This window comes from Ovis aries, chromosome 7 (genome assembly GCF_016772045.2).
Source record: "Ovis aries strain OAR_USU_Benz2616 breed Rambouillet chromosome 7, ARS-UI_Ramb_v3.0, whole genome shotgun sequence".
Taxonomy (NCBI): domain Eukaryota; kingdom Metazoa; phylum Chordata; class Mammalia; order Artiodactyla; family Bovidae; genus Ovis; species Ovis aries.
Window position 1 is genome coordinate 3,328,308 of NC_056060.1, and position 24,433 is coordinate 3,352,740.

Here is a 24,433-nt window from a genome sequence, read left to right on the forward strand (position 1 = left end):
TTCTCCTCCTGCCTTCAATCTTTCCTAGCATCAGGGTCTTTTCCAGTGAGTCATTTCTTCACATCTGGTGGCCAAAGTATTGGAGCTTCAGCTTCAGCATCAGTCCTTCCAGTAAATATTCAGGACTAGTTTCCTTTAGGATGGACTGGTTGGATCTCCTTACAGTCCAAGGGACCCTCAAGAGTCTTCTCCTACACCACAGTCCAAAAGCATCAATTCTTCAGCTCTGCTTTCTTTATGGTCCACCTCTCACATCCATACATGACTACTAAAAAAACCATAGCTTTGACTAGATGGACCTTTGCTGGCAAAGTAATGTCTCTGCTTTTTAATATGCTGACTAAGTTTGTCATACCATCTTTTAATTTCGTGGCTGCAGTCACCATCTGCAGTGATTTTGGAGCCCAAAATAATAGTCTGTCACTGTTTCCATTGTTTCCCTATCATTTACCATGAAGTGATGGGACCAGTCATGATCATAGTTTGTTTAATGTAAACTTTTAAACCAGCTTTTTCACTCTCCTCTTTCACTTTCATCAAGAGGCTCTTTAGTTCCCCTTCACTTTCTGCCATAAGGGTGGTGTCATCTGCATATCTGAGGTTATTGATATTTCTCCCAGCAGTCTTGATTCCAGCTTGTGCTTCATCCAGCCTGGCATTTCACATGATGTACTCTGCATATATGTTAATTAAGCAGGGTGACAATGTACGTCCTTGACGTACTCCTTTCCCAATTTTGAACCAGTTCATTGTTCCATGTCCAGTTCTAACTGTTGCTTCTTGACCTGCAGACAGATTTCTCAGGAGGCAGGTCAGGTGGTCTGGTTTTCCCATCTCTTTAAGAATGGTCAGAGTTTGTTGTGATCCACATAGTCAAGGCTTTGGCATAGTCAATGAAGCAGAAGTAGATATTTTTCTGGAACTCTCTTGCTTTTTCTGTCATCCAATGGATGTTGGCAATTCGGTCTCTCGTGCCTTTGCCTTTCTAAATCCAGCTTGAGCATCTGGAAGTTCTTGTTTCACATATTGTTAAATCTTGACTTGGAGAATTTTGAGCATTACTTTGCTACATGTGAAATGAGTGCAATTTGGCATTGCCCTTCTTTGGGCTTGAAATGAAAACTGACCTTTTCCTGTCCTGTGGCCACTGCTGAGTTTTCCAAATTTGCTGGCCTATTCAGTACAGCACTTTAACAGCATGATCTCTGAGGATTTGAAATTGCTTAACTGGAATTCCATCACCTCCACTAGCTTTGTCCATAGTGATGCTTCCTAAGGCCCACTTGAGTTCACATTCCAGGATGTCTGACTCTAGGTGAGTGATCACACCATCATCATTATCTGGTTCATGAAGATCTTTTTTGTACAGTTCTTATATGTATTCTTGCTTCTTCTATGTATTCTTGCCACCTCTTCTTAATATCTTCTGCTTCTGTTAGGTCCATACCATATCTATCCTTTATCGAGCCCATCTTTGCATGAAGTGTTCCTTTGGTATATCTAATTTTCTGGAAGAGATCTGTAGTCTTACCCATTCTGTTGTTTTCCTCTATTTCTTTGTTTTGATCACTTTGGAAGGCTCTCTTATCTCTCCCTGCTATTCTTCAGAACTCTGCATTCAGATGGATATACGCTTTCATTTTCTCCTGTGCCTTTTGCTTCTCTTATTTTCTCAGCTATTTGTAACACCTCCTCAGACAACCATTTTGCCTTTTTACATTTCTTTTTCCTTGTGGATGGTTTTGATCCCTGCCTTCTGTACAATGTTATGAACCTCCATCCATAGTTCTACAGCCACTCTATCACATCTAATCCCTTGCATCTATTTGTTACTTCTACTGCATAATCATAAGGGATTTGATTTAGGTCATACCTGAATGGTCTAGTGGTTTTCCCTACTTTGTTGAATTTAAGTCTGGATTTTGCAATAAGGAGTTCATGATCTGAGCCACAGTTACCTCCCAATCTTGTTTTTGCTGACTGTATAGAGCTTCTCCATCTTCAGCTGCAAAGAATATAATCAGTCTAATTTTGTTATTGACCATCTGGTGATGTCCATGTGTAGAGTGTTCTCTTGTGTTGTTGGAAGAGGGTGTTTGCTATGACCAGTGCATTCTCTTGGCAAACCTCTATTAGCCTTTGCCCAGCTTCATTTTGTATTACAAGGCTAAACTTGCTTGTTACTCCAGGTATCTCTTGACTTCCTGCTTTTCCATTCCAGTCCCCTATGATGAAAAGAACATCTTTTGGGGGTGTTAGTTCTAGAAGATCTTGTAGGTCTTCATAGAAACTTCAACTTCAGCTTCTTTGGCATTAGTAGCTGGGGCATAGACTTGGATTACTGTGCTATTGAATGGTTTGCCTTGGAAATGAACAAGATCATTCTGTCATTTTTGAGACCGCATCCAAGTACTGCATTTCGGACTCTTTTGTTGACTATTAGGTTGACTACATTTCGTCTAAGGGATTCTTGCCCACATTAATAGATATAATAGTCATCTGAATTAAATTTGCCCATTCCTGTCCATTTTAGTTCACTGATTCCTGAAATGTCAATGTTCACTCTTGCCATCCCCTGTTTGCTCATTTCCAATTTGCCTTGATTCATGGACCTAACATTCCAGAGTCCTATTCAATATTGCTCTTTACAGCATCAGACTTTACTTCCATTACCACAACTGGGCATTGTTTTTGCTTTGGCTCAGCCTCTTCATTCTTTCTGGAGCTATTTCTCCAATCTTTTCCAGTAGCATATTGGGCACCTACGTACCTGAGGAGTTCATCTTTCAGTGTCATATCTTTTTGTCTTTTCATACTGTTCATGGGGTTCTCAAAACAAGAATGCTGAAGTGGTTTTCCATTCCCTTCTCCAGTGGACCATGTTTTGTTAGAACTCTCCACCATGGCTCATAGTTTCATTGAGTTAGATAAGGCTGTGATACATGTGATCATTTCGGTTAGTTTTCTGTGATTGTGGTTTTCATCCTTTCTGCCTTCTGATGGATGAGGATAAGAGGCTTGTGGAAGCTTCCTGATGGGAGTGACTGACTGTCTGGAAAACTGGGTCTCACTTTGGTGGGGAAGGCTATGCTCAGTATATCTTTAATCCAATTTTCTGCTGATGGGTAAGGCTGTATTCCCTCCCTGTAGCTTGGCCTGAGGCCAAACTATGATAGGGGTAAAGGCAGTAGTGGTGACCTCCTTCAGAAGGACTTACACCAGGATGCCACAGCTCCCAGGATGTTGCAGTAACTGCCCCAGTGCTGTGGCAGGGCACTGTCAACCCACACCCCCGCTGGAGGCTCGTGGACACTCACAGGTGAGTCTGGCTCAGCCTCGTGCAGGGTCACTGCACCTTTTTTTTCTGGGTCCTGGTGTTTACAAGGTTTTGTTATGTCCTCCCTGATGCTGGGAAAGACTGAAGGCAGGAGGAAAAGTGGATGACAGAGGATGAGAATGCTGCAGTCCATGGGGTCACAAAGAGTTGGACACAACTGAGTGATTGAACAACAGCAACCTGGATGTACACATTTAATAATAAATAGGTCATATGTTCTCTTCTTTCCCCTATGAAACCATTCAGCTATTAGCAGGGCAGAGAATGCCTTAATATCAATCTTAATTTTGGTTGAAAGAATGTGATTAGGTGGATAAGGCCTTTAGAAAGTTTACCCCTGTGAATTGAGCATTGAAAGCCCTGACTTTTGACCTCAATGTTTATTTCTAAAACTCACTTGGACTGGGGGTGGTTTAATTTTTATCCTCATAATACTTTATTTCCCTGTCTTTTGGACTGTATCTTCATTGACATTTAGTAAAAGACATTTGTATAGATTTTTCATTTGGTTAAAGGAAATGTGAAAACATGAAAAAAATAGTGAATCTTGTATTTCAGTTTTCCAGTATTATTTGCCAGTGCTGTAGATATTTTAAAACAATGCTGTCAAACAGAACTTTATGTAGTGCAGACATTGTTCTTTTGTACTATTCAGCATGTAGCCACTTATTAAAGTACAGATTTTAAATTTTCATCTAATTTTATTTACATTTACATAGGCACTTTTGGCTAGTGGCTACCATATCGACTAGCACAGGTTTGGACTTTTGTTTGTTGATTGGTTGGGTTTTTTAATGTCCATAAAATTGAGTGTGTGTGTCTGTGTGCATATGTTGTCAGAAAAGTTTAAGGACAAGTCTTTTATCCAAAGAAAGGTATCCAAAAGAAAAATTGGCACAAAAACTATAGAATTGGTTATATATAGAATCTGAAAGAATTGTCCAAGAGATAATTTAAAGCATAATAAGTTTGGTACACAGATTAAATGGACTTCTTCCCAGAAAAATGAAGAGCAGTCTAGGAATCGAAAACAATGTCTGCTAGAAAGAGGGAGAAAGAAAGGAAGTCAGCGGGGAGAGAGAGAAGGGAGGATATGGATGAAGGTAGGAATTACTTGTTGAAATTTTAGAAGTTCTAAAGGGGGTATAATTACTACACTGGCTTTCTAATACAGTAGGGAGGAAATCTAATCTGCTTTCTACAATGAAAACTCATGAAGTGACAGTTAAATCAACAGTAAAGTCTGCTTTTTCCTCCATAACAATTAATTTTCAAATTAATGATGGAAAGAGATAAAAGTAGAAATAGAAACAGTTAAAAGTAGAAATCAGTTCAGTTCAGTCGCTCAGTCACGTGAGACTCTTTGCCACCCCATGGACTGCAGCACACCAGGCTTCCTTGTCCATCACCAACTCCCAGAGATTACTCAGCCTCATGTCCATCGAGTCAGTGATGCCATCCAACTGCCTCATCCTCTGTTGTCCCCTTCTCCTCCTGCCTTCAATCTTTCCCAGCATCAGGGTCTTTTTCCAATGAGTCAGTTCTTTTCACCAGGTGGCCAAAGTATTGGAGTTTCAGCTTCAGCATCAGTCCTTCCAGTGAATATTCAGGACTGATTTCCTTTAAGATAGACTGGCTGGATCTCCTTGCTATCCAAGGGATGCTCAAGAGTCTTCTCAATTTCTTTTCAAGTAGAAATAAAAAGAGTTAAATTTACTGGAAGTGTTACATAATTCAAATCCTTTCTGATGACCTCAAGGGTTTTCCCAATTTGAAATTAAAGAACTAACATTCCTGTAGGATAATCCTGTGTAAGGGTATCTCCACCCTTGTGGGAAAGTAGCAAATTACGATTCTGGGGGAGAGAAGGTCAGGCAACAGTTGCTTGAGTGATGTGTAAGGAGTAAGACTTCATCTGTCCTGATGGGCAGCTTTTTTCCCCCAAAGCCTATTTTTTGCTTCCTTTTTTGTTGTTGTTGTTAAAAATTTATTTTTCTCTAGTTACATTTCTCTTGCTTTTTTATCTGTCTCAAAGGATTATCCAGTTTTATGGGCATAGTAACATATTTAAATGTTTTCACCCGTTAAACCAAAACAAAACAGATCGCAAATCCCCACCTTACCTCAATCTGTTAATATATTTTGTTTCACCTTTATCTCCTTCTTAGCATTTCTAAAGCAACTGTGCAGCTGTTTACTTCCGTGGAGAGAGAAAACAGATTGCCTGCGATCTGCCAAATTTCTGTGTTGTTGTCTGGGTGTGACAGTTCTGTACATAATGATTCCAGGAGAACATTCTTAACTATATTTACAGTTTAAAATGTTGGAGCACCACAGTAGTAACACAGAAGGAGCTGAAAGTTTTAGATAATGAAATGCTTAGCCTGGTTTGGACAGACTGCACTGTAAACCAATTCCTATCACTCCATGTGGGTGGATGGAATTTTGGCCAGGTCAGTGGCATTTGAGAGGATTAAGATAAGAGAAAGTGTTGAATTCCAGAGATGCAACATGGCAGTATTAGAAAAATATTTCTGTTACATCTTTTGATGTGTTGGGGACAGAATAGTAAAGGGGCTTAACAGCTAGAATCCCTAATCTCATGCCTCACTTAAAAAAAAAATACTGTCCCAAAGAGCCTCGGGGAGGCGCTTAAATGTTCCCAGTGGTGGAGTTTAGCCACGCCATCAGCAGCAACAGCAAGCACAGTGTCCATGATGCTGCCTCCTCTCAGTTTATAGGGAAGTGGTAATGTTTCTACACTTCAGCCATGCCCTTCACTTTGCCCACCTGTCATCTTTTAGCACTTCGTCAATAAGAAATTCTGCCCTAGTTCTTCCTTTTGAGTTCTGGCTATTCTCTCTTATTTCCCTGTCTGAAAACTACTGTTGCTGTAATGAACTGCGGAATGAAAACATCAAAGCCCTGATCATAAAGAATCTCTTCTTGCAGATCTAGGTACGACAGGCATGGTGCTAGAGTGTGTGCGTTGGAAAGGCACACTTCATCACTTTCTGTGATGTCTTTGTAGAATATATTAATACCCAGAGAGTATAATTACAGCATATTTTACATGTAGAATTAACTTAGGCATTATAGTGTGGTTTTGAATACACCTCAAACAAAGCAGAAGTATATAAAGAAATCTGAAAGTCCATATTTAGCAATATGGCAGAGAAGATTTGATACCCTGATAACCTGTTACCAAACACCTAGAGGAACTGGATGAGATGGAAATGTACAGCTAGATGTCTCAGAAAGTTAGGAAAATCTCCACATGCCCCCTCAAAAAAAACCACAGTAGGAGGCAGGTAAGAAACTGGCTCTTATGCTTCAGCAAGTCTGAAGACAGCTTCTAATTTTGGTAACCAAGAGGCTTACTGTTTCTAGGTTCTTTTCTTTTTCTTTTCCCCCTAAGGGGAAACCACAGTAAAGAATAGAATTTATATTAGAACATACACCACTGAGCAGCAGCTCTTATAGCAATGTGTGGAGTTCTTACTAAGGATCAATGCTAAAACAGTTTTTGTTCTATTGTATTCCATTCCATTTTAGTTATAAAATGCTGGTCATGATGGTGGTTCTCAATCTTGGCTGTTCGTTTAGGTCACCTGGGAGCTATAAAAATACACATTGCTGGCTCCCACCCTCTGTGATTCTGATTTAATTGGTCTTGGGTTGTGGCCGGGCAGTCAGGGTTTTAAAAGCTCCCTGGGTGATTCTAATGCACAGCCAAAGTTGAGAACCATAGCACTAAATTGATTTCACTATCTACTAATGGGACTTGACAGCAGTTTGAAAAACACTACTCTATGGGGATATACCTTTAATGAAAGAGTAGACTAAATTTAAAATCTCCTACCACAGAAGGAAATGAAGCAAACAGAAAATGTACCTATCTCCCAGCCTCGGCAGTATGTTGGGGTAAAAAGTAGGCTTCCCCAATGAATATATTACCACTGGTTCATCATACATGTGGCATGTGACACCCTGAGTCACCTGGCAGAGCAGACCCAAATGTCTCCAAAGGCATATACCTCAACACAGGCCAGCGGGAAGCCTTCCCTAACCTAAGACATACACCTCCCCCCATCCCGTTCTCAATCATCCAAGGCTCCAAGAAAAGCATGAGGCTACAAACCACCAGGAGAAAATGCAGAAACAACAACAGAAAAATTGAACACCAGGCCCCTCAGAATTTCAGATATGTGGAATAAGAAATAGATATTTCTGAGTTGATTGAAGAAAGATAAATGAAAAGCATAAAGCAGAATGCACTACCAAAAAGACTGGGGGAAACTTTAAAAGTACCAAATGAGAATCTCAGTGGTTAAGTAGCAGATTAGACAGAGCTATCTAAGAGAGAATTTGTAAACCAGAAGGCAGAGCTAAATCAATGTTTCTCCAGTGGTACAGATTCTTTATGTCTAGAAGTAGATGGAAAATATTTAAGAAATGAAGAGACATATGGGTACAGCGAGAAGGTATAAGTACTTCAATTTAGACTTCCAGAAGAAGATAATAATGATAATGGGGATGTAGCTTCGAATTTTAAAAACCAATGAGATATGAATCCTCAGATTCAGGAAGCCAAATATATCACAGGAAGGTAAAGAAAAAGAAATATGTAAGTAGACATATTGTAGTAAATGACTTAACATCAAGTGAAAGATCTTAAAAGGAATCAGAAAAAGGAAAGAAACTTGTCACGGATTACTATTCCTATTTAAATAGACATCTCAACTTCAAAAATCAGAAGGCAGAATACATATCAGCAGAATGTTGCAAAAAGGTAGGTGACAATCTAGACTTCTATAACTATTTCAGGTTCATTTTTAAACAAGGTCAATGTAAAGACATTATTAGATAATCAAATAGTGTATATACCACTGATGAAAGTGAAAGTGAAATTGAAGTCACTCAGTCGTGTCCGCCTCTTTGTGACCCCATGGACTGTAGCCTACCAGGCTCCTCTATCCATAGGATTTTCCAGGCAATAGAACTGGAGTGGATTGCCATTTCCTTCTCCAGGGGATCTTCCCAACCCAGGGATGGAACCCGGGTCTCCTGCATTGTAGACAGACGCTTTACCATCTGAGCCGCCAGGGAAGTCCCACCACTGAGAGATCCTCCCTTAAGGGCTTCTAAAGGATATCCTTCAGAAAGAAGGGTTAGATTTCAGTTCTACGGGCCATGTAGCGCTTAGGGGAGGAGGGTTACTGAACTTAAAGTCTAAAGGTCGCTTGAAAGTTCTAAGGACAACCAGTGAAATAAAACTAGCATGTGTAACAGCCAAGCAGACAGAGGACAGAAAAACACATGGCATGAAAAAGGTGTACAACAAATAGGGCAAGTAGAACTTCACAATGCTATGGTGGAGACAAACCCATGGATACTGGCAAGCACAGCAAATGACATGATTAATTTTCCTTCAAATTCTACCTACATAAAGTTGATGAAAGATATATCTAAAGTACAGGAACAGGTTGAAAATGAAAGGGGAAAAATAAATAAATAAATAAAAGATTAAAAAAAAAGAAAGAAAATGAAAGGGGAAAATATACATCAGGCAAATATGTAATACTAATCAGAAGAAGATTGTTGTGGCTTTTGTCTATCAAATAAAAATAGTCCTTAGGGCAAAAACTTTATTAAGAGTTAAAAAGATGATTGCATAATACACCTCACCAGAAAGATTTAAGAATTCTGAACTCATCTGTGTAAGTCTAATTACGTAACTTCAAAAACGCATAAGAAAATGAACAAATTCTAAGCAGAAGTTTCCACAGGTACCATCACAGAGGACACCAGAGATGCATCACAGATGCACCCCCACAGGCACAGCACTAATGCACCGCAGCGTGTAATGGGTCAGGCAGACCCAAAGGCAGCAACAGTGTAAATGATGTACATGTGATTTGAATGGCAATTAATGAACTTGATCTTATATTCAGCCCTGTAGCCAGCAATTAGTGACTATCCATTCTTTCTAATTTTCATAGGCTTTTTCAGTAATTGATCAAATGTGATCTGTGAAATATATCTTAGTATATTTCCTAGAGTTAGAATCAATGTATGGTCTGTGTTTTTTGGATAATAGTACAGAGAAGTTAGAAATCAAAACTCTAAAAATAATTAAATTTAAACTAAAAACATGTCATGTTAGCCTTCCTGCACCCCAGCAATAATGGCTATTTCCGTAGAAAAAGCTTCATGATGATAAATGTTTGTATTCTTCCAAACTGTATATTAATATAGACTTTTTAATGGATTATTCTTATGATACAACATCCTGTATGTCTTTTAATTCAGCAGGCCATCACAGACAGGCTTCCATGGAAGTACCTGCAGGTGTCCTTCTATAATAGATTACTAATGTAACTTTCTATCTAAAACAAGAGCTCTTTAATAGAGGCACATGACCTTGGGTAGACTCTCTTTGCTCTCAGTGATCTATTATCTAATAGCCTGTCCTTCCAGAATTCAACTGAGGGGGAAAAAAAAAAAAAACCTGTCAGGGACTAGCCAAAAATATATAGGCTTAAAGTGGAAATGTGCTTTATTCATAGAAAAAATAATTGACAGTCTCAGTGAGAGATTCTTGCCTTTCTTCATTAGACATACTTTTGTGCAGCTTGGAATCCCATTTCTCCAATAGCTGCAAAAGAGAAAAGGAAAGACCTAACTGAAGCGGATAACAGCTGTTAGTGACAGCCTGTCTGCATGGGAATACGACACACAAAGCACTGAGAAACTTGCTGCCCTAGATGCCACAGTCTAGTGCTGTCTCATCTGGAGACAGACGTCACTCCTCAGCGCAGCGTAGTGTCACTATCACAGCAGAGCAGATACCTAGAGGCACTAGAGGGAGACAAGCTTTTGTCATGAATCAAAATGGAATTGCTGTTCTTCATAGTCGAGTGAGTCAGGAGGACAAGTACATTTAAGTAGGGACTTCCAGGGAAAAAACTATGTAAGCAGCGAAAATGATTTGATGCAGAAAGTTAGCTGGTTGTTTGGGGTTCAGTGATCAGAAATTCCCTCGTGGGGGCTAAACTTTGGCAAGAGCCTTTGGCAACCTGGACTTCTGCTTTCTTGGGCTCAGCAGCTGCTTCTGTGCTCCTCAGCTGGGGCAGATGCACCTCCTTCTGGCTCTCACTCAGCGGACCCTCCTCTAGAGCCTTCTGTAGCCTTGCCAGATGCTGTCGCGGCTGATGAATGCAGCTAAAGAAGGACCAAGTACCCACCTCAAGGGCTCACAGGTTAGGAGGAGAGCAGGACGATGGGCTCCATCAGCAGCTGTCCAAATTGGAAAGAGACACATGCTCAAGAGAGGGACAGAAAACTCAATGATAGTGTGAAAGAAGCGTCATTTGAGCAGGACCTTAAGAATATGCAACAGTTGTGAACCAAGGGATAGGTGTGGAACAGATGGAAGACAAGACATACAAGTTAGTTGTTCTGTTGGACAACATAGTATGTAGAGGCAGCATCAGAAAGGCAGGAAAGAGCCTCATTTACCAGACTCCAGACGCCAGCATAAGAGATTTTTGAAGTGTTTTCTACAAGAGAATAACTGATGATTTAAATGCCTGAGGACAGGGGTCTTTAATACAGTACTAACAGTTGATTTAAAATGTTTCTGCTTCAGTGGAAGTCTTGTAGGTTATTTTCAGCATTTGGTCACATAATGTTCATTGTTCTTGTGGAGAAAGAACTTTAAAATCATTAGGAACTGCTTCGTGGAGATTATGTAAGGAATGTCTTGCTTCTTGAGTCTACATCAGATTGAAGAGTTAAAAAAGAACAAGAACACAAGGATCTCAAATTATCCATTGCATAAAATATTTAATTTCTTATGAATAAGTGGATTTAACTAAAATTATTTTTCTGCCCTCAAGGGCTCTCAGGAAAGCATTTAATGAAGGACACTCATTTTAGGAGCTTTTAAAATTTTTATCATAGAAATAATCTGTAAAGGCCCGTGAAATAAGTCACGGGTATTTGGGTAGCAAATCTTGAACCCTAGATGCCAAATAGCAGAGCTCAGATTCAATAAGGCGGGAAAGGCTGAGCGTGTGATTGGAAGTAAGAACACCTGGGTTCTAGCTCCTGTCTGCTGATCATTACTTCTTTCACCTTAGACAGTCAGTTCACATTTCCAGGTCTGTTTCTTTAGTTGTTAATGAGAAAGTTGAACTGGAAAGCTTCTAGGATCCATTTATCACTTCATAAGTATAGGAAAGTAAGACGATGAACAAGTAGAGAAAAAAACTTCAGAGACGAGTTCAAGTTTTAGTCATTCAATTCAGTTCAGTTCCGTCACTCATTCATGTCCGACTCTTTGCAACCCTTGAATCACAGCACCCGGGCCTCCCTGTCCATCACCAACTCCCGGAGTTCACTCAGACTCACATCCATCGAGTCAGTGATGCCATCCAGCCATCTCATCCTCTGTCGTCCCCTTCTGCTCCTGCCTCCAATCCCTCCCAGCATCAGAGTCTTTTCCAGTGAGTCAACTCGTCGCATGAGGTGGCCAAAGTACTGGAGTTTCAGCTTTAGCATCATTCCTTCCAAAGAAATCCCAGGACTGATCTCCTTCAGAATGGACTGGTTGGATCTCCTTGCAGTCCAAGGGACTCTCAAGAGTCTTCTCCAACACCACAGTTCAAAAGCATCAATTCTTTGGCGCTCAGCTTTCTTCACAGTCCAACTCTCACATCCATACATGACCACAGGAAAAACCATAGCCTTGACTAGATGGACCTTTGTTGGCAAAGTAATGTCTCTGCTTTTGAATATGCTGTCTAGGTTGGTCATCACTTGCCTTCCAAGGAGTAAGTGTCTTTTAATTTCATGGCAGCAGTCACCATCTGCAGTGATTTGGGAGACCCAAAAAATAAAATCAGCCAATGTTTCCACTGTTTCCCCATCTATTTCCCATGAAGTGATGGGACCAGATGCCATGATTTTAGTTTTCTGAATGTTGAGCTTTAAGCCAACTTTTTCACTCTCCTCTTTCACGTTCATCAAGAGGCTTTTTTAGTTCCTCTTTACTTTCTGCCTTAGGGGTAGTGTCATCTGCATATCTGAGGTTACTGATATTTCTCCCAGCAATCTTGACTATTTAGTCATTGGTATATTCCAATTTTCTCTAAAGTGAAACTGGTAGGGGATTATCTTTTAATTTAACTTAAGTTTTAAAAACTCTATTGAAATATAGTTAGTTTACAGTGTTGGGTTTGTTCAGATGTATGTTCTTTTATATATTTTCTTTCATTATAGGTTATTACAAGATATTAAATATTCCCTGTGCTATACAGTAGGTCCTTATTGGTTATCTAATTTGTATACGTGTGTGTGTGTGTGTGTGTGTGTGTGTGTGTGTGTATAGATATAGATTCTCCTTGAGGGCACACACCAAGCAGCATGTGGGATCTTAATTCTCTTGACTAGGGATTGAAGCTATACCCCTGCATTGGAAGCATGGAGTCTTAAATAGTGGCACCAGGGAGGTCCATAGTGTGTATATTTCAATCCCAAACTCCTGGGTCCAAGTTATTTCTCCATTGTATGGGTATACCTTGTTTTATTTAATAAGTTTTGTTGATTGCTATTTAAACTCAGATGACTGGGTTATTTCCAGAATTATCAACTTCACTTTCTCAGAGGTCTTTGTTAGTTTTTGTCCTGTGGATTTTATAATCATCAGACCCTTTGGAACTAAGGTGTATTTCTATTTATCTGTGACACACATACATGGTAATAACTTGGGGTATTTAATACAGCAATAGCAGTTGTTTTGCCATTGTTTTCTTGTTGCAGCACATAGTCTTATAGGCTATTTCCAGCATTTTGTGACTTAATATTCATTGTTCACATATGGAAAGAATTTCAAAATCATTAGGTCCTGCTTCATTGGAATTATTTAAGAAATATCTTTCTTCCAAAGAAAAATCAAACTGAAGAGTTAAAAAAAGAACAACAACACAAGAGTCACAAATTAGTAAATGCCTAAAATATGTAATATCCTATACATTTGTGGAATGTGTGGAATCTGAGGAATTTGTGTCTTTTTATCTTGGGAAAAGTAGTAACAGTTTTAATTAATTTTACAGGTTTAGAATTATTGAACCAAAACTAATAGAAATCCAGATTTTCTTTGCATACACTAGATTTGTTAATGTTGAGACTGACAAGCAACCAGCAAATTGCAACATATTACATCACAAAACAATACAAACTAGAAGTGAAAATGTGGGCATTAATATTCTAAGTAACGTATTTCTCTTACTCTTTGGCTACATGACAAAAACTGTTGTCATTGTTTTAGTCACTAAGTCGTGTCCAACTCTTCTGCAACCACATGGACTATAGCCCGCTGGGCTCCTTGTCCATGGGATTTCCCAAGGATGAATCTGAAGTTGTTTACCATTTCCTCGTCCAAGGTATCGTCCCGATGCAGGGATTGAACGCAATCTCCTGCATTGGCAGGCAAATTCTTTAACACCGAGCCACTAGAAAATCCCTACATAACAAAAATACACCTGTATTAAGTTGATTTATCCTGCTTTTGCCTGGAGAATCCCAGGGACGGGGGAGCCTGGTGGGCTGCCGTCTGTGGGGTCGCACAGAGTCGGACACGACTGAAGCGACTTAGCAGCAGCAGCAGCAGCATCCTGCTTTTGTGTTCCTATCTAAAGCAAATCATTTCCAAAATTGAAATTTCTTTAGTGATTAAGCATGTAGGATTAAAACTTCTTGTAATTTAGGTTTCAGACATTTATTGGGCTCCTACTGGAAACAAATATTCAGCTAGCCAATGGGATTTAAGAGGCATTCCCCTTTTGGGTTCTTAATGACTAGTGGAAGAAACAAATAATAAAATTATAGCTTTAACACAAATGATGTGACATCTATAAGGACTTGTGCCTCAGAAAACTAGAAAATACTTATCAGATGGAATGGATGTTGAAGATGGAGAAATAAGGTTAAGGACAATTAGAAGCCAAGGAATAAACACAGCAGAGTTTGGCATGTAGCTGATGATGGGAAGAAATGGCAAGAAGGGTGGATTGGACCACCAACAGTGGGTTGGACCACAAGGTAAATGGCCTTGGATATTATGCTAAGGAGATGGCACTTTTCCTGCCAAGGTAATGAGGCAAAGTAATGTTGTTAGATGTATGTTTTAGAAAAACATAACTCAGGAAACAGAGGAAGAAGATGCAGAAAGAAACTCCAGAGACAAGGAGGCTGGGATTGTGTCTGTTGAGACTGACTAAGCCTTTATCATCTCATCCCTAGAATATGACAGTGAGAATGGGGAATCTTTCACTTGTCCATTCACTAAAAAATCTCTTCTTTACCTACCATGCACCAGTGAGGGTACTAACTAGCACTGGGCATGTAGCTTTGAGCCAGAAATAGTGTGCGTCCCTGTGGACAAGTGGTGGGAGAGTGCAGAGTGGGGCCCATGAGACAGGGCTGCCTGACCCCCTCTCAGGAGGAAGAGGGATGCGAGTGTTAAGATATGACCTTTAGATTGGATTCCAAGGAACAGAGGTCAGGCTAAAATGGGGATTGCTGCTGTTTTTCAGTCCCTAAATTGTGTCCAACTCTTTGCAACCCCATGGACTGCAGCACACCAGGCTTCCCTGTCCTTCACTCTCTCTCAGAGTTTAAGAAAAAAGGACAGCATGTGCAGAGGCCTGGAGGGGTGACAAAAATGTATACCCCATGAACTGTGAAAGTTCTTCAGCTGGAGCTTAGAATCCAAGTGTGAGACAGGCAGGAACTAAGCCAGAGAGGCCAGGCCCAGAAGAAATGACTAGGTTGAGGAACAGCAGCAGGTGGATGCCTCAGAACATCACAGCTCCTTGATCATAGGGACGAAGCATCCATGTGACCCCAGATTGTCTGACTTGGGGCAGCTCGGTGTCTGAAGATACCCTAGACAGAGGAGAGGGTCATGGAGGGGGACAGCAGCACGCTGCAGAAAGGACGCAGACGGGAAGCCAGAATGTATGTCGCAGTGCTGGATGGCCCGAGCCTCCCAGAGGCCACTGTGCACTCTGACCACAGCGGTGGTGAGCGCTGTGCCTCTTGTCTCGCCGTGGAGCCAGGGGGTTAGGGCACAGACCTGCAGGAAGCCAGCTGCTCTCTTAGGCCCAAAATAGCTCCTGAAATGGCCTTCTCTCTTGCACCCCGCGCTGCGCCAAGCACGGTGTGTGTCTCTGTTGCCTATTCATCATGTTCTGTTCCTGAGCCATCATGTATCTATGCTGGTAATTCTCAGAAAACGAGGTTCAGTGGTTCCTGAGCTGAATATGATGGAGCTCATAATTCTAAATACAGCAGAAACATGATAGATGGATAGATGAATGGATGGATAGATAGATAGGATTATAGGTTTGAAAGCTATGCCCTGAACAGTATATGAAGTGACCCCTGCCAAGTGATTGCAAGATAAGTACCCTTATATTAATAATGCATATATATAAACTGAGAATCATATAAATGCTTAATGTATAAAATCGTATAAGTCCTTAATGTAGTCCTCCATGGACTGACTCAGAAAAGAATATATATATATATGGCAGTTATTCCTGAAGTCCCTCTTTAATTTTAGAGTTCAGCACTTGTATAAAGTGTTCAGCTGACTTTACATCAGTGAGAGACTTTATGGGGATGTTATTTTTAAGTAAAATATACAAGTTCAGAAACAAACATTAATTAAATCAAGTGGAGCAAAAGAAAGCTATTGCGGGCTGCATGACTCTTCATACTGCTTCAAAACAGTTTCTTTGTATCTAAATAAATAAAATATTCACACTGTGGAAACATCTACTTTGAAATAATGTTGATATATATCAAAAGATCCAGAATGATAGATCGTCTGTGCACCCATTCCCGTGATTTTTTCCTGTACTTTGCTATCAGTGTATATATCACTAAACATTAAGCAGAATTAGCTTGTAAATATATGAATGGAGACTGCTTCTGTCATTTTTTTCAGTAGAATGCCACAGGAGCAGAATCTGAATACTGACAATGAGAGAAGTGCTCTAGTGTGTAGGCTGTCTGATTTAGAAAGTGGTCCACCCAAAAGAGAGCTGCCCTGCTATGATCTTTCCTGTGGACTCCTCCTGGATACCAGCTGTGTGCCATGGTATGGCAGGATCATGGAAAATGACTAAAGTAGGTGTGATAGGAAGACTGGGGTGCTTTGCCAGCCTCTGGAGACTAAGGTAGTTCTTCACTCATTGTGGATTTCAGAACTGTTGAGCAGTGTACTTTGTCTGCACTGCTGGCCCCAGCTTCTGGTACAGTCTCCATGAACTAGGGGAGCATTGCCTGCCCGAATGAACCAGTATACACTAGGAAATCAAAAGTCAATTTATTTCTATAAAATACTCCTTTTCTTTAGCCAAGAAGCCAAATAAGTAACCAAATAATAGCACAAAACATCATGTAAATGTATATGTAGGTTAAGGTTTTGGAAGTCCAAGAATGTATCATACTTCTTTATCCCATTTCACTATGATGGGGAGAAAGTTTAGTGTGAACGTTTTGAAAGTGAACTGAAAAGTGAAACTGTCCAACTCTTTGTGACCCCGTGAACTATACAGTCCATGGATCTCTCCAGGCCAGAATACTGGAGTGGGTAGCCTTTCCCTTCTCCAGGGGATCTTCCCAACCCAGAGATCAAACCCAGGTCTCCCACATCGCAGGTGAGTTTTCTTCACTAGCTGAGCCACAAGGGAAGCCCAAGAATACTGGAGTAGGTAGCCTATCCCTTCTCCAGGGGTTCTTCCCGACCCAGGAATGGAACTGGGGTCTCCTGCATTGCAGGTGGAACATTTACCAACTGAGCTATCAGGGAAGCCTGGCTGAATTAAAACAGCTGTGTTAATACAGCCTGATGAGGTGTAGTCTGTGGTTCTTCTGCCACTATGTGGCCCATTGTCCTCACTGTCTAATGTGGCAGCCAGACAACCCACATGGCTATTTAATGTTATATTGTTTAAAATAAGAATGAAAAACTTAGTTCCTCATTTGCACTAGCCACATTTCAAATGTCCAGGAGACACCTGTAGTTAGTGGCCAATGAATTGGAAAACAAAGATAGTAAACAGTTTCACAATTTTTGCATAAAATTCTATTAAGCAGTCTTGTAATGTAGTTCATACTTCCCTATTCTAATTTGCATGTTTTCAGGTGCATTTCGATTCAGTTGTTCAGTCGTGTCCGTATCTTTGCAGCCCCATGCACTGCTGCATGCCAGGCCTCCCTCTCCAACATCAACTCCCGGAGCTTAATCAAACTCAAGCCCATTGAGTTGGTGATGCCATCCAGTCATCTCATCCTCTGTCATCCCCTTCTCCTCCCACCTTCTGTCTTTCCCAGAATCAGGGTCTTTTCAAATAAGTCAGCTCTTCACATCAGGTGGCCAAAGTATTGGAGTTCTGCTTCAGAATCAGTCCTTCCAATGAATATTCAGGACTTCTTTAGGATTCAGGATTTCCTTTAGGACTGACTGGTTGGATCTCCTTGCAGTCCAAGGGACTCTCAAGAGTCTTCTCCAACACCACAGTTCAAAAGCATCAGTTCTTTGGCACTCAGCTTTCTTTATAGTCCAACTGTCACATCTGTACATGACTACTGGAAAAACCATAGCTTTGACTAGACAGAAAAATGGTAGCTTTGTTTCTTGTTCCCTATAAGATGCCTCACAGCTGATGTAGACTAAAAAGCCTCTTGATGAAAGTGAAAGAAGAGAGTGAAAAAGTTGCCTTAAAGCTCAACATTCAGAAAATGATCATGGCATCAGGTCCCATCACTTCATGGGAAATAGATGGGGAAACAATGGAAACAGTGTCAGACTATTTTTGGGGGCTCCCAAATCACTGCAGATGGTGACTGCAGCCATGAAATTAAAAGACACTTACTCCTTGGAAGGAAAGTGATGACCAACCCTAGATAGCATATTCAAAAGCAGAGACATTACTTTGCCGACTAAGGTCTGTCTAGTCAAGGCTATGGTTTTTCCAGTGGTCATGTATGGATGTGAGAGTTGGACTGTGAAGAAGGCTGAGAGCCAAAGAATTGATGCTTTTGAACTGTGGTGTTGGAGAAGACTCGTTAGAGTCCCTTGGACTGCAAGGAGATCCAACCAGTCCATTCTGAAGGAGATCAGCCCCGGGATTTCTTTGGAAGGAATGATGCTGAAGCTGAAAGTCCAGTACTCTGGCCACTTCATGTGAAGAGTTGACTCATTGGAAAAGACTCTGATACTGGGAGGGATTGTGGGAAAGAGGAAAAGGGGACGACAGAGGATGAGATGGCTGGATGGCATCACTGACTCGATGGACGTGAGTCTGAGTGAACTCCGGGAGTTGATGATGGACAGGGAGGCCTGGCGTGCTGCGATTCATGGGGTCGCAAAGAGTCGGACACGACTGAGCAACTGAACTGACCTGATATAGAACCCATGCAAATACTTTATCCCCTAGGACACTCTATGGTTCCCAAGCTATGCACAAAGTGATTTTTAACCAGGTTTCACAGGATGGAGGAAAAACCCAGTGTTGAGCCATTGGCTTATACTTGCATAGCTAGCCCTTCATCATCTACGTTCATCACACAGAGGACTCTGCTTTTAGATCCAGCTGTCACACTCAGCTTCTATAAGCCCCATTGTGCTATGTTAGCAGAAGGAAATATTGCTGGCTTAGGAGATTCATATTCAGTTAGTGCGATTTAAGAGGAATGTAGTTGAAAGAGATCATTTCATTACCGGTGCTTGTCCTGAAGAGATGAAGAGATGACAGGCAAGCATGACACAGCTAAGCTGAAGGTCATGAGTTAGGTGATTGCTGTAATCCTGACCTTTGATGGCTTTTGGTTACCTGCTCATAGCCTAAGTGCAGAGGTCATTTTCCACCCAGGTTTCCATTTGCAGTATTCCTTTGTATTCTTGAATTCTCTGTATTAAAGAAAACTAAAAGTGACTCTCACCTATTTGGCAAGCTAAAATTGTGTTTCTTTGGGGAAGGGGTGCCGTATCTGGCACCAGTCTATGTGTCGAGCTGAGTGTGTTGCCCACATTACTGAGTGTACACTCTCCCACATTGCTTCTGCAGGTGATACACATTCAGCCAGAAGCTTTTTTTTTAAAATATATATTTATTGATTAGTTATGTGTGCCAGGTCTAGTTGCAGCATGTGGGATCTAGTTTGCTGCCCAAAGATAGAAGGACCCCCCGCATCGGGAGCGCAGAGTCTAAGCCACCAGGCCACCGGGGAAGTCCCAGCCAGCAATGGTTTTGATTACCATTTTAAATGCTGAAAATACTAAAAACTGAAGGATGATATAAGACTTTTGAGTTGGTTCTGTTTTTCTTGTTTTTTCTTTTTCTGGAGTAGTTGGAAACAGTAGTAGGAACTAGCAAAGGCTATGGGCTATATTTGTGCATGATGGTAGAAAATGAGCCTGATTTTTAAATTGCTCTAAGTTAGACAAGTTTCCGAGTTTTGTGGCTCATGCAGTGATTTTTCTTCAATCATTTATTCACATTTTCCAGAGTTTTACTTGCAGTAATTTCCACTATTTCTTTACTCACTTTCTCACTTTTGGCCTCATTTTTCCACGTTACCCTCCTCTCCTCCTCATCATGTCTTTGCTCTTTTATTTCGCTTGTATAAAGATGTGTTTCCTAGGCTTAAGGAGACATATAGTTTCTTTTTTTAACTTTTTCTTTTGTATTGGGGTACAGCTGACACACATATGCATGCCCCAAGGACTCCCCTCCCATCCAGGCTGCCGCATAACTTTGAGCCGTGTTCCGTGTACTATACAATCAGTCCCTGTTGGTTACCATTTTAAATATAGCAGTGTGTCCAAAGACACAGTGTTTCTATTGCAGAACTCTGAGATCTTTACATAGTAGAGGGCTGATGGCCTTGGTGACAGTGAGTTGGGCTTGAGGATGGTCTTTTTGTGCACAGAAGTTCCCCCTCCAGGAGCCTAGACCTGCGTTTTAATTCAGTCCATGATGCTTTGGCGTTGCACTCTGCATTTCAGCTGCTCACGCTCATGCAACCAAAGGACAATTAGCAGGCCTCTGAGGATGAATTTTTAAAATTGAAGTGGGAAAATTTAACTGGTGAGCCTTGTGATGGCCTTCTCAGAAAGTCTGCGGTCCTGCTTCTCGGCCTCGCTGGAGTCACCATGAGCTTAGTGTTCCTGAGAGCTGTCCGTGCTCTCTTCTTGGTGTGGTGGCGTGGTTTTCTAACTCCGCTTCTTGTCATATCTCTCTCTCTCCCTCCCTCCCTCCTTCTCTCTCATAAAACAGCATTCAGGAATGTTTTCTAGAAACACAGCCTGAAACTATGAAGTGCTGGAGGCTAAACAGCTTGTCAGCATTGGTTCTAAGTAGGAATTTTCATTTGCTGTATTTTGAAAACTAAACCTTTAGAATCTATTCATGATAATTGCCTACTGTTGATGTGGCAACTTAGAGCTGGGCTGATTGGGGTCACTGGGATATATTCTTTTTCAGTTGAATTAGAGCCTTAAACAGACATGAGAAATTTCTCAGGAATGTGTAATAGATGCTAGGACGCTGAAATGTGCTTTCCCCATCGCTTCCCCCACCTAGGATGGAAGTGCTAGTGTAGGAGGGAGGGAGGGAGGCTGAGGAGTCAGAGAACAGAATGTCATAGAAAGGTCACGTGGTGTTTCTTTTTCTTTTGTCTCATTCAGACTTCTTGCTAAGCATCCCTCTTCTTACTCTCCTTGTCTTACAGTCTGATCTCCTCTCAGCCCAGCTCTTTTGGCTCTGCCAAGACAGTGCCTGCCTTAACTGCTGCTTCCCCCTCCTTCTTTCCCCAAGCCCTCTTTCTGCCGCTTTACTGCTCAGTGGTACTGGCCCCTGTGCCCATGACAGTGGCAACAGCAGGGAGCAAAACTGAAAGCTCCTGTGTGTGGAAAAGCCCTGTTTGCCACCTTGCCTGTGTGCAAGAAGGCGCACTTGCAAAAGCAGTGGCTTTTCTCTGTGTCTGCTTTTACACAAACGGAGAGGGATTTGGTCAAGTAGAAAGAAGCACGGTTGTTATGTACTCATCAAGTGGTGCGGGGTTTGCTCTCCGTGATCTCAGTGCTGGCAGCCATCCAGGAGGTTCTCATGATAGTGGGAAGGGGGCTCAGGTGTGAAGAACCGTGGCTCTGAGGAAAGGACTGGGGCAGGGGCAGTACCTCTGGATACAGAGCAGTGCTTCCTGGACCTGCTCTCAGGATGAGTCAACAAGACCCTGACATCTGTGTCTGCAAATGCTGCTTCAGCTCCAGCGTGGTTACAAAAATGCACAGGGATTTCTTTTTCTTACACATTTACAAGGTACAGTGGGGCATTTGATCTGGAGAATCTCAGAGGGGTGAAACGCGAAGACATGCAGCTCTTAGACTGGACCTAGAATGGAGTGTGTGCCCAGACAGAGACATACACACACACCCCCCACACACACACCCCACACACACCCAGACACCCACACCCACACAGACACACACACCCCACACACACCCAGACACACACACCCACACATACCCACACCCACCCATCTCACACCCATCTCACATCTACCCACACCCACATACCCCCACACTCACCCACACCGACACACACTCACACCCACCCACACGCACCCACATGCACACACACGCACACCCACACACACACCGCTCAGATGATGCCCCTAACTTGTTCCGTCACATCTAAGGCTGCTGGTATGGGAGTGGCCCCGGCTTGTGTCTATCAGTTGTAGCTGCTATTTCTTAAACGGAACAATCTCTGCTTCCAGGATGATGCCCACGACAGGGGCTTTTGCCTGAAGGCAATCCCAGGGAAGTCCCTTCATAAGCTGACTCGCACTGGTTGGGCCCAAACTCAGCCAGGCAGTTCAGTTCAGTTGCTCAGTTGTGTCCGACTCTTTGCGACCCCATGGACTGCAGCACGCCAAGCTTCCCTGTCCATCACCAGCTCCCAGAGCTTGCTCAAACTCATGACCATAGAGTCGGTGATGCCATCCAACCATCTCATCCTCTGTCGTCCCCTTCTCCTCCACCTTCAATCTTTCCCAGCATCAGGGTCTTTTCCAATGAGTCAGTTCTTAGCATCAGGTGGCCAGAGTATTGGAATTTCAGCTTCAGCATCAGTCCTGCCATGGAATATTCAGGACTGCTCTCCTTCAGGATGGTCTGGTTGGAGCAGCCGGGCAGCCGTGGGGATAAACTGGTGTGGCACTGCCACCTAGTGACTGCCCGCCCGCTGCTCTTCCCAGAAGGGAAGTGAGTCTCTGTGGGCTGTCGGCCTGGTGGAAGACTGCGGCGGGGTGGGGGCTACGGGGTCTTCTAAAACTGCTTTCTCTGTATCAGCAGAGCCTGGGATGGTTCAGACAGGAAGTGTATTCAGTGATTTCGGTAAGGGAAGGCTTGATCTGGGGGTAAGAAGTCTTGGGCCTGACCAAGTATGGTTCCATGGCTGTCTTCAGGCGCCCACCTGCCCCTTAGAGGAGCTCACAGCGTGTGGATGCTGGGCATATCGCAGGCGCAGAAGGAATGGAGGTCGCCCAGAAAAATGAAAATAACTACTGGTTGGTTGGAAGTTTATACAGAAACAAAAAGGGAAGAGAACCTTGGTGGAAATGCAAGCCACGATTATAACATTGCTCTGGACCTTGGTATTTTTTTGATTGCCTGGGAAGTAGCTGGGGCTTAAGAGTATAATTTGTGCCAAATTCCATGGTTGTCTGGTTTCAATGCTCCCCAGCTGTGTGGAAATGAAGCTAGCTCCAGATTCTCTGATGGCTATCGCACAGTCCCAGCTGACCTCCCTGGAACTCTGGACCCGTGGATCTCACTGCGGGTGGTTCTGCTCCCCAGGGCCATTTTGTAGAAGGGTTTATTTTTTCTGTTATTGAGTGGGACCACAGATGTTCTGTATTGGGCTTGTATGGGACATTTCCTATCCAACAAAAAATTGTTCTGTATTCCATTTGACATTAGACTGACCTGTTGGACATTCTACGTACTAAAAGTCTATTTATAATTTTTTTAGATTAGACCTATATCCATTTAAAATGTAACATAATTTTTTTGCTCATTTGTAGCATATACTTAATTTTTAAATAATGTTATTAGTGTGTGAATTGAGAGAAAATTGTCATTTGTTTTACTTGGAATTTGACCAAAAGTTTTTCATATTTCAGAAAATCACGTTAGGTATGATCATGCTCTGTGGCACTTAAATCGCCAGAACTACACACTTTCATAAGCCTGAACTATATTCAAGTGCTTATATTAATACATATAGGTGCAAGCAATTGACTGCTTCTAAAGTCTTCTAGGTTAGCCTTGCCTGAGTATTTCCCTTCAGGGAGATCTCTCATGATGGACACTTATGCTCTGGGGTCTTTCTCCACATTCATTTTTCAGTTCAGTTCAGTTCAGTTGCTCAGTTGTGTCTGACTCTTTGCGACCCCATGAATCGCAGCATGACAGGCCTCCCTGTACATCACCAACTCCCGCAGTTCACTCAGACTCACGTCCATCGAGTCCGTGATGCCATCCAGCCATCTCATCCTCTGTCATCCCCTTCTCTTCCTGCCCACAATCCCTCCCAGTATCAGAGTCTTTTCCAATGAGTCAACTCTTCGCATGAGGTGGCCAAAGTACTAGAGTTTCAGCTTTAGCATCATTTCTTCCAAAGAAATCCCAGGGCTGATCTCCTTCAGAATGGACTGGTTGGATCTCCTTGCAGTCCAAGGGACTCTCAAGAGTCTTCTCCAACACCACAGTTCAAAGGCATCAATTCTTTGGCGCTCAGCTTTCTTCACAGTCCAGCTCTCACATCCATACATGACCACGGGAAAAACCATAGCCTTAACTAGACGGACCTTTGTTGGCAAAGTAATGTCTCTGCTTTTCAATATGCTATTATTTTTAGGAAACTTTAATTTCTTAATCTCTATGACTCTCTAACCTGGAAGTTCTTTCCTAGGGCTGGGCATATTTCATGAGCCCTTTTTATCAAAAAC

General features: G+C 42.0%; 1 protein-coding gene and 1 long non-coding RNA gene across 3 annotated transcripts in view; one reads left to right on the forward strand and one right to left on the reverse strand.

The window, feature by feature from the left end:
- The window catches only part of KCNN2 (potassium calcium-activated channel subfamily N member 2), a 524,409-nt gene that overhangs the window by 446,733 nt on the left and 53,243 nt on the right, over positions 1–24,433 (forward strand). The gene's annotated exons all lie outside the window — the stretch shown is intronic.
- Positions 11,210–24,433, reverse strand: part of LOC132660115 (uncharacterized) — a 55,724-nt gene continuing 42,500 nt past the window's right edge. The window contains exon 3 of the long non-coding RNA XR_009601327.1: positions 11,210–12,210. This is a non-coding gene — a long non-coding RNA (uncharacterized LOC132660115). The remainder of the gene's footprint in view (positions 12,211–24,433) is intronic.